Source organism: Prionailurus viverrinus, chromosome B2, assembly GCF_022837055.1.
Source record: "Prionailurus viverrinus isolate Anna chromosome B2, UM_Priviv_1.0, whole genome shotgun sequence".
NCBI classification, from domain to species: domain Eukaryota; kingdom Metazoa; phylum Chordata; class Mammalia; order Carnivora; family Felidae; genus Prionailurus; species Prionailurus viverrinus.
The window spans coordinates 14,553,258-14,567,272 of NC_062565.1; the positions used below are offsets into that span (position 1 = coordinate 14,553,258).

General features: G+C 48.9%; 1 long non-coding RNA gene across 1 annotated transcript; it reads right to left on the reverse strand.

Annotated features, from left to right (window-relative positions):
- Positions 1-295: 295 nt before the first annotated feature.
- On the reverse strand, positions 296-11,784 carry LOC125166220 (uncharacterized). Its single transcript, XR_007152399.1, has 3 exons — positions 11,251-11,784; positions 4,651-4,730; positions 296-652 (listed from the first exon to the last, which is right to left on the reverse strand). It is a non-coding gene; the product is annotated as an uncharacterized LOC125166220 (long non-coding RNA).
- Positions 11,785-14,015: the final 2,231 nt, after the last annotated feature.

Sequence of the window (14,015 nt, forward strand, 5' to 3'; positions counted from 1 at the left end):
CTGACCCAGCAATTCCATTTCAAGACCTTTGTCCTACAGTGATACTCACATATATGCAAAGCGATGTATATGCCAGATTATTCGTCACAACATTGTAGGAGCAAAAGATCAGACTATCTAAATGTCCATTACAAAGGGACTTGGACAAAGCAATATTGTTCAACTGTGAAAAAGAATGAAAGATCTCCAAAATGTACTGATGGCTGAAAAAAAAAAAAAATCAAAGTATCTAACGATGTGTAAAAAAGAGGGGGGAAGTACATACGTATATTTTTTTCAAGTGCTTAAAAATCTCTGGAAGGACCTTCAAGAAACTGGGTCACTAAGGCCTGTTTATATTCAAGGGGAGAGGAATCCGACTCTCTCTCTTGATAGAAGGAATGGCAAATGGCAAAGAATTTACAGACGTATTTAAAACCCACACTACATTTTTATTCTCCTAGAATTCTGAACCATGTCGTGGGCTTCCTAGTCAAATATTAAATCATTCACTTCTCGAGAGTGAATACCTTTGGGTTCCGGGGTTGCACTGGTTTGCACTCATTAAAAGGAAAGAAAATTTCAACTTTCTTCAGAATTGGTTGCAAGTTAGGCTTGATTTCGGCCTTCTAAGTGGTCTTGGAAAGATTCATCGTGGTTTCTGGTGGGGATCCTGGCCAAACCAAAGACAGAGAAAGAGAGAGAAATATGTTACATCTGTGGTAGTTAGCGATGAGGTAACTGTTGTGCTCCTCTTTATATTCCTTTGTGATTTCTAATATTTCCTCAATGAGCAGAAGTTCCTGTTATAACCAGAAAAAATGAGTTATTTAAAAATTTATGTGATATTTCAAATTCACATATCTGTTAAAATCCATATGTTTCAGATTCACCCTAGTTTCCAAAGGTCAGTCCCTAGAAGAATGTTGCTTCTGCTGATGGAGTGATGAATAGAAGGATGCTAGTTGGAAAATCTAAATGAGAATCATACTTGTCTCTAGGAAGGAAGGAAAGAAGGAAGAAAGGAAGGAAGGAAGAGGGAAAGAAGGAGAAAGAAAGAAAGAAAGAAAGAAAGACAAGAAAAGGAAAAGAAGAAAAAAGGGAGAGAAAAAAGAAGGAAGAGGGAAGGAAGGAGAAAGAAAGAAAGAAGAAAGAGACAAGAAAAGGAAAAGAAGAAAGGGAGAGAAAGAAAGAAGAGGGAAGAAAGGAGAGAAAGAAAGAAAGAAAGAAAGAAGAAAGGGAGAGAAAGAAAAAGACAAGGAAAGGAAAAGAAGAAAGGAAGGGAGAGAAAGAAAGAAAGAAAGAGACAAGGAAAGGAAAATAAGAAAGGGAGAGAAAGAAAGAAAAAGACAAGAAAAGGAAAAGAAGAAAGAAAGAAAAAGACAAGCAAAGGAAAAGAAGAAAGAAAAAGAAAGAAAGAGAGAAAGAAAGAAAGAAGGAAGGAAGGGGGGAAGGAGGAAGGGAGGGGGGAGGGAGGAAGGGAGGAAAGGAGGGAGGGAGAAAACTAGGATGGATGGGTAGAAATAGAAGCGAAATAAAAGGCTGAAGCGAGGATGGCTGGAGAGGTCGCAGGGTAAATGTCACTGGCGCCGGAAAGGAGCCACCAAGAGATCACCAAAAGAAGGACGCTGGGGACCTTAAGTAGTAGACATTAGATAGGCTTAACATGTTATATATCTTTAAATGAAACCTTATGATGTTTGGCTATGTGGCGAGGGCTGTGCAATTCTTCTCAATTCCTTTATGGAAAGGTCAGTAATTTTGTGTATTTGTATTTCAGACCCCCAAAAGGAATTTAGCTGGAGAGGAGCCTGTAAGAAACCTTCAGCTGGGGAAGGGCTTCCCCAGCACAGTCACGGGAAGGGTAGGCGGGTCAGCTGGCTGGAGCATGAAGTGACGTGCCGGGGGGGGGGGGGGCAAGAGATGTACTAGACGGACAATAAGCAGGAGACACTGTGGAGGCCACCCCCCACCCCCTGCCGCCCTGTAGGACGTGCGCCCCTGGTCTCGTAGATTCCATACAAGCGCCAAGGAGTTTCACGCGGGGGTCTCTCAGATTTGTCACTTAGACCACGCGGCTACCACTGAAGGACAGATCAGAGTGGTCAAGGTTGGCGACAGGGAGACAGATTAGACTTTTATTTTACAACAAAACTCATCCAGGTGATGGATGAGGAAGGCAGAACAGGATCGTGGCGGGGGGGGGGGGTGAAAGAAACGCACGGGTGTGGGAACTTTGCAGAGGACAGAAGCAGCGAGCTGTCATGATTGGCTGGATTGACGTCAGATGAGAGAAGCGCGTCAGGGACGCTTCTTAGGCTTCATAGAATGGCTACTGTTGACACATTAAAAAAAGAAAAAAGAAAAGACAAAGCACATTTAGAGAAAAGCAATTGGGGATGCCTTGCTTCCGTTTTTGCTTTCTGTTTCTTTTTTTGTGAAAAGCTATGGGCTCTTTTTGGAAGTTTTATTTGCAACATTTAGGGGGCAAAAATTTATAGAGCTGTTTAGCAAGGGGCTGGATATCTGGTCTATGGTTTGGGAAGGAAGCAAAGAAATCATTAGGATAGAGGCAAATAAGTGAGAGGGAAGAAATGGGTTTGCCCCTGGGAAAGAAGAATGGAGGGTCAAGAATGACGCCCTCGGAGGGGTGCCCGGGTGGCTCAGTCAGTTAAGCGTCCGACTTCGGCTCAGGTCGTGATCTCGTGGTTTGCAACTTCGAGCCTCGAGTCGGGCTGTGGGCTGACCGCTCAGAGCCTGGAGCCTGCTTTGGATTCTGTGCCTCCCTCCCCTGCTCACACTCTGTCTCTCTTTCTCAAAAATAAACATTAGGGGCGCCTGGGTGGCGCAGTCGGTTAAGCGTCCGACTTCAGCCAGGTCACGATCTTGTCGTCCGTGAGTTCGAGCCCCGCGTCGGGCTCTGGGCTGATGGCTCAGAGCCTGGAGCCTGTTTCCGATTCTGTGTCTCCCTCCCTCTCTGCCCCTTCCCCATTCATGCTCTGTCTCTCTCTGTCCCAAAAATAAATAAACGTTGAAAAAAAAAATAAACATTAAAAAAAATTTTTTTTTAAATGATGCCCTTGGAAAGTGATGTTTGGAGATACAGATGTGACTCTAGGGTGTGTGGCTTGTGTTACTGGTTCATGACGACCTGACTAAGTCGGCACCTCCAGCTGCAAAAACAGAGACTCATTCAATTTATCTCAGGAAAAGTGGGATGGTTCAGTCAGTTGAGCGTCCGACTTTGGCTCAGGTCATGATCTCACAGCTCGTGAGTTCGAGCCCCGCGTCAGGCTCCGTGCTGACAGCTCAGAGCCTGGACCCGGCTTCGGATTCTGTGTCTCCCTCTCTCTCTGCCCCTAACCCACTTGCATTCTGTCTCTGTCTCTCTCAAAAATAAATAAACATTAAAAAACATTTTTTAAAAAAAGTGGGGTTTATTGGAAAGGTCAGGTAGACCAGAACCCAGCGTGTAGAGCTCAGCAGATGAGGCAGGTCTAGGGGTGCCTGTCTCTCTCCAACCCCATTTCTCTCTGTGAATCCTCTATACTATCTCAGTACCAACCAGATTTATTAGCTCTTTTTTTAGGACTAACTACCCCAAGACTTAGAAGATGTATAAATGTCTTGGAACCGTAAGCAAAAAGTCATATATGTGTTCGTTTGTACATTTCCCTGGGGGAGAGAGTCCACACTTTTATGCGCTTCTCAGAGCGATCCCAGATACAAAGGAAGCCTTCAGACCTCCTCGTCTCTCTCTCTCTCTCTCTCTCTCTCTCTCTCTCTCCCTAGGCAGAGGCAAGCTCCGGGGTGCCTCAGCCCCAACTCAGCCCGATCATATCCTTTCACTACCAGATCTATCTATTGCAAATTACAAAATTCTTTTCATTTTTGTTAGTTCGGATGGGTCGAGCTTTTTCTGCCTCAGGCCAAAGGCGATTGGAGAAGCCAGCACGGCGGACTAGTGACAAACGTGAAGCAAGTTTTCCTAAGTAGGAGGTTAGGCAAGGCAGTTTCCTTTCGAAGAGAGACAGTAGAGCCAGGATCACAGGAAAGGGTTGGCCTTTCCTGAAGCACGGCCACTAGCCCTTCAGGGCAAATAGGTTCCGTATCAGGCACCCTGGCTGGAATGATCACCCCCTGGCCGACTGAAACGGGCCCATAGTAAGCTGGAAAGAAATCGCTGATGGAATTCTACAGAAACTGTTCCTCGCCTTATCTTTTCTACCCTTTCGGTCGGTAAAAGCATATCAAACATGAATATCAAATCTGCATTTATCAGAAAGCTGGGGACACCCTCTAGCATGCTGGAGGACAGATCTCAGTCTCCAAAAGAGCTTGGCAGCCTGGAGTCATGATTTGAATCAGAGACCATGCGATTTGGTGCAAGTGAATGTGAAATACTGTATTTAGAATTTTTTTAATGTTTATTTATTTTTGAGAGAGAGAGAGAGAGAGACAGAGCATGGGGGGTGGGGAGGGGCAGAGAGAGGGAGACACAGAATCCGAAGCAGGCTCCGGGCTCCGAGCTGTCAGCACGGAGTCCAACGTGGGGCTCTAACTCACGAACTGTGAGATCGTGACCTGAGCCGAAGGCGGAGGCTCAACCACCTGAGCCACCCAGGAGCCCCTAAAATACCGTATTTAGAAGGATTAAAATCAAACACGTACCTGCAACATCAGGAAGAGGAGGCCGAACTATAGTGTCAAATAATCTCTCGCCAACTTGAGCCACTAGCATAAAATGATTGCTGAGAAGAAAAAAAAAAAAACAACCACTTTGTATTAATAAAGGTTTCAATGCCCAGACCCAAGTGAAATGGTCCATTCGTCATTGACTAGACATTATTTATCTACATGTAATACTTGCTTCCTGGGGCCATATTAAAAAAAAAAAAGTGTTGGAAGACTTTTCTTCTTTAGAGCAGTTTTAGGTTTGCAGCAAAATTGAGGGGTGGTGCAGAGATTCCCCTTACCCCCCCCCCTTGCTCCCACACATGAAGAGCCTCCCCCATTACCAACGTCCCCCACCAGAGTGGGAAAACAGCTGAAATCAATGAACCTACATCGATCGTCACGTCAATATCACTCAAGGTCCACAGTTTACGTTACAGTTCACCCTTGGTGCTGCGCTTTCCAGGGGTTTCTGGGACCACGCAGGCCCTTAGGCTGGCCTGCCCCGGCTTTGATTTGGATTTCTTCCTAAGGTATTTTCTCTCCTCTTTGCTGGCCCACACTCTATCCCTTCTGGTCCCTGAGCAAATGATGCCTTTCCTTCTGCACCCGGCCGGGTCCTACCGCCTGACCTCCAGTTACATTGGAGAGCCCTGGACACAGCCCTGGACACAGCCCTGGCCTTTGTCACCTTGCAATCCCGCCTCCCTCCACCCTCCGAAACAGACTCCTACAAGTTGCAAGGAGCAATCACGAGGGCTGGCTCTTTAGTCTTCACGGCGCCCACCACACAAGAAACTGGGGCACGGGGTCGAGTCTCAAAGTAAGTGACTGGCAGAGTCAAGGTTCAGACTCCACGTATTTGACCCTCGAGGCATGTCGAGCCCCGGTCCACTTTTTCAGTCCCTCTGTGAGCTCTGCCAGGACGAAGTCCCAGAAACCAGTCTTAGAATGGCCCGTTCTGTCTCTTTGGAAGTCTCTATGTTGCCACTTAAGTTGTCAGCCCCCGTTTCCTCGGTCCACAGCACCTGGTTGTCTCTCTCTCTCTCTCTCTCTGTCTCTGCCCTTCTCTGCTCCCACTCACCCTCCCTCACATACAGAGTCAGCTCATGACAAAACGAGTTGTTTTTACTTTGGCACCTCATCTGCGTCTGTGACCTTCACTCGAAGAACACCATGAGAGACCGATAAGTGTTGGCTACAGGTCGGAAAGGACGGACGTTTGCCGCCCTGGTGGCGTGGCTTATCAGACAAGCTCGTCACATAAATCTGCACAACTCCTACATCATCACTGATACCAACTTGCTTTCAAACCCAGCTGTGACTGTCCAAAGATTCGTACATTTCTTTGCCCAGGGGATGCAATTTAGCCACATCAGAAATTGGGTAAACTGGGGCGCCTGGGTGGCTCAGTCGGTTAAGCCTCCGACTTCGGCTCAGGTCGTGATCTCACGGTTCGTGGGATCGAGCCCCGCGTCCGGCTCTGTGCTGACAGCTCAGAGCCTGGAGCCTGCCTCGGATTCTGTGTCTCCCTCTCTCTCTGCCCCCTCCCCCACTCACATCAGTCTCTGTCTCTCTCTCTCTCTCTCTTTCAAAAAATAAATCAACATTACAAAAATTTTTTTAAGAAATTGGGTAAATGGCATATGTGGGAACCATGTAACTGAAAAAAAAAATTAGACAAAGTCCTCCACGGGCACAGGCTGGTCAAGAAGATACTCAGACATTAGAAGAAATCACAGGAATATCATTTTGAACTTGCCGGTGGTGTAGACCATGTATGGGGGAACAGGAGGCAGAGACCGATCGTGGCAGGGTAAAGGGGGCCGTCAGATGAAGTTGGCATGGCTGTGGGAAGCAGTGAGATTTGAAAAGACCAAGTCGGGGCGCCTGGGTGGTTCAGTCGGTTGAGCGTCCGACTTCGGCTCAGGTCACGGTCTCGCGGTCTGTGAGTTCGAGCCCCGCGTCGGGCTCTGGGCTGATGGCTCAGAGCCTGGAGCCTGCTTCCGATTCTGTGTCTCCCTCTCTCTCTGCCCCTCCCCAGTTCATGCTCTGTCTCTCTCTGTCCCAAAAATAAATAAACGTTAAAAAAAAAAATTTTTTTTAAAAAAAGAAAGAAAAGACCAAGTGTGATACCCAACAGAGCCAAATGCTCCTGCCGAGTAAATGAGAGTCTGCGGTGGACCCATCCTTCCCCTGACAGCAAAGAGACAGGGTAGGAGCGCCGGTCTGAGGCAGGACTTCAGCCAAACCCGGGGCTCTAGGAGTCCCCAGGGACAGGAGGCTGGCCTCGGATGGCAGAGCGTATCAACACCGAATCGTCGCCATTCCCTTCCTCAAACCCACAGGCAAGGCCAAGTGTATGCTTTCAGGCTAATGAGCTCTCAGAATGCCAAACTAAACTTCATTTGCTGTTTGAAAGATTTTTCCATTTCTGGCCCTGGTGAAAGACCTGGCGGTTTCACCCAGACCTTCCTACAGTAAGAACAATTAACCCAAAGCAAACTACGTGCCCTAGGGCATCAGAGCCCCCATAGAATGGGCACACGAGTCCCCAGGGCAGGCCGAGAGTCAGGCCAGGGGCACATCTGCTCGTTTTCCCTTCCAAAATAATCGTGGCACTAAGATCCTGTCCGCCGCCTGCCAGGAAAGCACTGCCCAGTAACTGGCCGTGGCCAGCGGTGACCACACAGAGCGACCCAAGTAGCAATTCAGGGTGATGTCCCCAGACAACGGTAACATATACTAAGTCGTAACACATTTCAGACTTCTGTGGCCGGCGTGTACGTAAATAAAAATTACCCTTGGAGAGCGTAACGAGAACTTGGTCTCTTTTAAGGGCTACGATCTACTTAATTGATCCAATAACATCTCTCCCTTACGCGACTACCCACCCGGTCACAGAGGGGACCCTGATGATGCGGGCTAACTCCCCTAGCCAGAGGGTGACGTCACTCACACCTCCCTTCCCCAGCATGAGCACCTGCTGGTTTCCTTTCACACACTCTCTTACCCGACACACTGTCTCCATTATCCATGCCAGGCAATTAATCTATTTTTAAAAGGCCACTAAAATGAGAAATTATTAAAAAAAAAAAAACTAAACTAAAAAACGAGACTGATACGCACAATCAATGACCCTTTTACTTTAATCTAAAAACAAATGTACATTAATTGGCTGGTTTTTCCTTGAGCCAACAGTGCCTGATTTCCCTCGGACCGCAGTCAACCAGGAAAGAAAGAGAAATGTCACAACATCTCCACGATTAGTTCCCTGACTAATTGTAAGAGACTCCCGGCTGAGAAGTCACCTGGGGCTTAGCTCTTTCAACTCCTTCAACGGAATTGAAAATAATGTATGATTTTTGTGATTCTACAGACAAGTAAAATGAAGTCCAACCAACGATGTCAGCAAACCCTCGAGAAAGCTCTGTCTTAAGTGCCTCCAAAAAGGGAGATCAAGGGTGAACAGTGATCTGCTCTCTAGAACCCTAGAAAGATTCAGAAGTTAGAGTATGGTTGAAGGCAGGAGGGAGGCAGGAGACTGGTTCCCATCCCCACCTATCAAGGGGTGCAGGGGTCTTATTTGGGGGGTGAAATGAACATGAAAGGCTCCAAACAAAACCACCAGGTATGGTGGAGGGCAGGGGAGTGGCACTCTACTGACATCAAGGCAATGGGTAAAAGTCCACATGCTATGGGGCGCCTGGGTGGCTCAGTATGTTAAGCATCCAACTTCCAGACAGTTCATGAGTTCGAGCCCTGCAACGGGCTCTCTGCTCTCAGCACAGAGCCTGCTTCAGATCCTCTGTTCCCCTGTTTCTCTCTCTCTCTCTCTGCCCCTTCCCTGCTTGTGCTCTCTGTCTCTTTCTCTCTCAAAAATAAATAAACATTTTTTTAAAAATCCACATGCTGAGCCCTGAGACCCCACTGCCACCTTGTCGGCTGCTCAGCTCTGAGAAGGCTGGCAGCCATGCAGTTACCCTAAGACAAGAAACTGGAGTATGACGGGAGGGCAGGGTATGTGCAAAGGCCCAGGGGTTGAGACAGAGCTGCAAAGTGGATGGATGGGGTGAAGAGTGAGCCGTGAGCACAGTGACTTGGGCAGAGCCAAAATAGGGAACCTGATCCTCATCTTCTAGCCTAGAAGGAGTTGCAGAGGGTTCTAGAAAGTAAAGCGACACAATCACATCAGCATTAAAAAATGCTGTTTCTTTATTTTGGGGAGGGACAGAGGGTGAGGGGGGGGGGGGAGCAGAGAGAGAGGGAGACATAGAATCCGAAGCAGGCTCCAGCCTCTGAGCTGTCGACCCAGAGCCTGATGTGGGGCTCGAACTCTCGGACCGCGAGGTCATGACCTGAGCCGAAGTCAGACACTTGACCTACTGAGCCACCCAGGCGACCCTCACGTCAGCATTTTAAAAAGATTCCGTCTTTCTCCCTCTGTCCCTCCTGTGCCTTCTCTCTCAAAATAAAGAAATAAACATTTAAAAAGAATAAAAAGATCATTCTGGCAGCAGAATGGGATCTAAATGGCTCAAGAGGGAAAATTGGGAATGTTTGGTTGGGTACGAGCGATGATATCAACTCCTCAAAGAAGGCCTAGGAGAGGGGGAGGGTTGAGATGGGACAGAATACCCTGGGCAAGTTAAAACTAAAAACCAGAGTCAGCCTCCCGATGGTCTCTTATTCCAAATGGCAGGACTCCGCACTCACAACGTCGCCCCTCCACCTTCCCGGTTAATAGACCCAGGAATGAACTGAGCTATTGATTGTGGAGAAGAGCTACCCTGTGGAGGCCAGCAGCTCCTGTGGTATTTTCGACCGCTTGCCCATCTCTTGCCAGGAAACGTCATTTAATTTTGGATTAGATGGATTTGCCAGGAAACACGCCCGTGGGTCGCAGCGCCGAGGAGTAGAGGTCGGTTTTACAATTATGAAACAGCTTTTCCAGAAGCCATCAGGCCATCTCCTTAAAGGGCAGCTATTGAAATGATACCCACACAGCCTCTCGCTGGTGGGCACACCAGTGACAATGACGTGTGCGGGGGAGGAACTCTGGGCACAGGCCGTGAGCTAGGTGGCTTGGGAGAAGAGGTTGGGGTTCCTCTGCAAACGTCAGCAGCAAGGACTGGACATCAAACTTCAAGCTGAGCCCCTGCCAAGACCCTCACTGTATCTTCCCATGGCCTGGAGAGTTCCTGGACCGTGCACGGGGTATCCAGAATCAACACTACCCCCAAGAGAACCAATTCCGATTTACTTCTCAAGATGACTTTAGCTATGACCAGGCAAATGACAAAACCTGAGTGCCATTCTGGGCTCCAATAGTTTCCAGCTAGAGGAATAGTTCAACAACTCGTTTCCGGTTTGGGAACTGAAAATAAATGCCAGCTAGGATCTTCAGCCAGTCTCGGAAACAGCCCTGCCTCTGATTCGGGCCACGCCTTCATGAAGGGGGCAGGGACCTCGAAGAGGTAATTCAACCAGCGTGGGAAACTTCCAGAGATGCCACAAAACTCAGTCAGCAAGATAAATAATATCTTCATTCAAGATTTTAAAAATCAAAATTAAGGTGAAAAAAAACAATGATGAAGGACAGAGCAAAAGTTCACGAAAAAGTGCTGTGCTGAGTCATACTGGAGTCTGAGGCTAAAAGGAAGATCAGTGACGTCAATTGTTTACATATCTTCAACGTTTATTTATTTTGGGGACAGAGAGAGACAGAGCATGAACGGGCGAGGGGCAGAGAGAGAGGGAGACACAGAATCGGAAGCAGGCTCCAGGCTCCGAGCCATCAGCCCAGAGCCCAACGCGGGGCTCGAACTCACGGACCGTGAGATCGTGACCTGGCTGAAGTCGGACGCTTAACCGACTGCGCCACCCAGGCGCCCCAACATATCTTAAATGCTGATATGTTGTTCGTTATGGATAGTTTTGCATTAATTCTTATTATTAAAGATATGTTACGGCGGCGCCTGGGTGGCTCAGTCGGTTGAGCATCCGACTTTGGCTCAGGTCATGATCTCGAGGTTCATGAGTTTGAGCCCTGTGTTGGGCTCTGTGCTGACAGCTCAGAGCCTGGAGCCTGCTTTGGATTCTCTCTCTCCCTCTCTCTCTGCCCCTCCCCCACTCATATTCTTTCTTTCTCTCTCTCTCTCTCTCTCTCTTTCTCTCAAAAATAAATAAACATTTGAAAAATTAAAAAAAAAACAAATAAAAATATATTACATTAAAACAGTGTCGCTTGAGTGCTGATTTTTTGGACACCTCCTTAAATCTTACACCAGAAGCAAGCACCTTGCTTGCCTGGCTCTCAGTCCGGCCATGTGGGCAGGAATTTGGAGTTTTATACACCTTCTCTCCTAACATCATCCACCCTACCCATGCCTACATACACACACACACACACACACACACACGCACGCATGCACACACGCACACGCACACACTGGCATGGACAAATTAAAAACTACTCTTTGGAAACATAAGCCCACAGCCCGTTCGTTCATTTGTGGAGGTTAGAGAGGGCATTCTTAAAACAACTTTTCTCGTTTATCTTTGCAAGAGTGTTGCCGTTCGCCTTTAAATACACACCTGAGATCAGCTTTCTGAACGGAGCTGTACCCTCGGGTTGTGCTCACACACAGAGAGGAGGAAAATCAATTTCAATCCCCGAAAGACGGAATTACTGGTGCAGAAGGTCACTACACGCTAGCACTGCTCAATGGGCTTGGAACAAGATCCTTGTCCGCGTTGCTTCGCTGCCCGCCCAGCGGAGGGAGGAGGGGAGACCGGAGACGCTCATGCTCACCAGGGAAGAGAAAGATGTCGCTTGTACAAGCCACAGGGTAAATACTTTAAACAGCGAAGGGGAAGAGGCAGACGCGCGCGCGCGTGCAACGTGGAGTCGCGGACCTGTTTGCACCTAACGCTCTAGAGAAATTGGCCACGACTGGCTCAACCAGCTGAAAATACGACTGCTGTAATTCTGTCAAGGTCACTTGTCAGGCTGGCTTATCTACTCCCCAAGGGCTGCTGCACAGATCGGCCCTACCGAAGGGACATAACTCACGGCCGGCCGTATCTCCGGGGAAACCTTCCGGGCCTGGTTGCCATTTTGCTCACGCCCTTCCCTGCTCAGGTATCAGATTCAGGACAGCTGCCGTCTACAGTGGATACAGGCGGGGCTTGGAGCCCGGACCAGTGGTCACGGCCGTCCTGAGCCCTTCCAGATGTCCGTGGACCGGTGCCACTTCTGTCACCTCAGAGATTATTGCGAATATCTGATTGGCAAGCTCACGAACCGTAATAAGACCTGTGGCACAGAGGGGCGGCAGAGGGAGGCGGCCAGGCTGCCCCGGGAGGCAATGTGTCAGAGCCACGTACCTGTTCCCAGGAGCACACACATTTTTCTCCCCGGTGGGAGGGGTAGGGTTTCGTGGAGAGAGCCGGGGCATGGAAGTCAAAGAGATCTGCAGACCCAAGTCTGAATCCTGGCTCCACTCATGAGCTATGGGACCTGGGGACGTGATTTAACCTCTCTGAGGTTCGGTTACCTAATCTATAAAGTGGGGGGAAGCTAATGGATGTGAAGTGCCTGGAGCAAAGCCACCCGCGGAGCCCAGCCCCTGTTTGCAGCAAAGACTTGCCCCAGGGGTTCTGTTGTCTCACTGCCTCGTAACTGATCCCTTCAATGCCCTGAATCTGGGGGGCTACTTTTGCTTCCTGCCGTCACATTCGAGGCTTGGCCTGGCCCTCTCTGTACCAACCATTTGGGAATCAGGGACGATGGGATTGGATTGTCATAAAGGAAAAAAATACCCAGATTAGCACATCACGTTCCCAGCCAGCATGAGGTTGGGCAGGGAGGCAGCAGCAAGAACAAAGGCATATCTCTTAACTCTCCCTTCTCCTCCTGTCCCCGTACATAGTCCCCAGGACCTGGGAAACCAAGCAAGCCGCCATTCCAGCCGCATCCCAGCCAGTCAGCTGTCGTTCCGAACTGAGTCGTGGGGAGGCTCATGAAGGAGATGTGGTTCTGAGTCTCAGGGAGAAGGCCGGATGCTCGTCCTTAAATCCTCTCACCAAAGAGGCGGTGTAGGAGCCCCGGAAAATGTCAACCGTACCCCTAGCATGACCGGGAGCCCTGGTATGCCTGAGCAGAAAATGTGGGACCTTTTTAAAAATATTTTTTAAGCTTATTCATTTATTTTAGGAGAGAGAGAGAGAGAGAGCACAAGTGGGGGAGGAACAGAGAAAGAGGGAGAGAGAGAATCCCAAGCAGGCTCCATGCTATTAGCACAGAGCCTAATGCGGGGCTCGAACACACGAACCGTGAGATCATGACCTGAGCCAAAATCAAGAGTTGGTTCCTCAACCGACTGAGCCACCCAGGTGCCCCGAGACCTTTTTTTAAACAAAAAATTCAGACTCATTTGCTGTGAGAAAGATGGTTTGGAATAACAAACACCCATCTAAATCTAGGATATAGGACAGCCAACCTCAGTAGTCCTCCTGGGGGGGTTATTGGGAGACCTTGAATCTGACCAGTCAGGTCCTTCCTGGGATCAAGAGTCTGAAAGATGAGAGAGAAAGTCTGCCCCAACCTGGATGCCCCATGTGGGCAGGGCAGGCCTCCTGCGGTGGCAGTGGGAGTATGTTCTAGAAAAAATTATGCATGCCACCTGTTGAAGATGGTAAGGCAGCCCCTTGTTCAACCGGGGCCACTACAGGAGGGGAGAGACACGGGGCTCAACTCCACCTCCAACAAGGACAAGTGGGAATTTGCAGCGAAGGAGTGGAGTGGGGGGCAGCGGTTGGAAAATTCTAAGAGAAGGCATCAGCAATGAGGCGGATTCTTGGTAGGCCAACGCCACAGAAACGCTGCTGAAGACAGCAGCTAATACCAGCATGCTCTCTCAAGAGGGGTCAGACAGCAAGGGTTGGGGAACTTCACTAAGCTGAATTTATAGGATGCTTGCTCAAACGGGATGCTGCAAGAATAGAGAGGGAAGCCAAGGCCCGGCCTGGACCAGCAGAAGGTTCCGAGAAGCCTAGCTAAGGTTTGGTCGAAGGAGAGCATCTTTGTCAAGTGCCTGGGCCCTAATGTGGGTTTTAGCTCATCGCAGGGAGACAAGATGCCTCTGAGCATAGCACTGCAGTGGTGCCCCCGTTCTAGGAAGAGAGGAAAGGTGTTTCAAGAAGTTAACTTATTTAGGGAGCTTTTATGGGCAAGAGGGGCCTCTCCAGCTTTCCTGGGCTCAACAGCAGCAAGAACAGCCACAAAGAGCCTCCGTCGACCTCTGAAAGGTAAGCCGCCCCAATGGGAGATGCAGTTGCTGAGCGAGTCCACTAGGTGG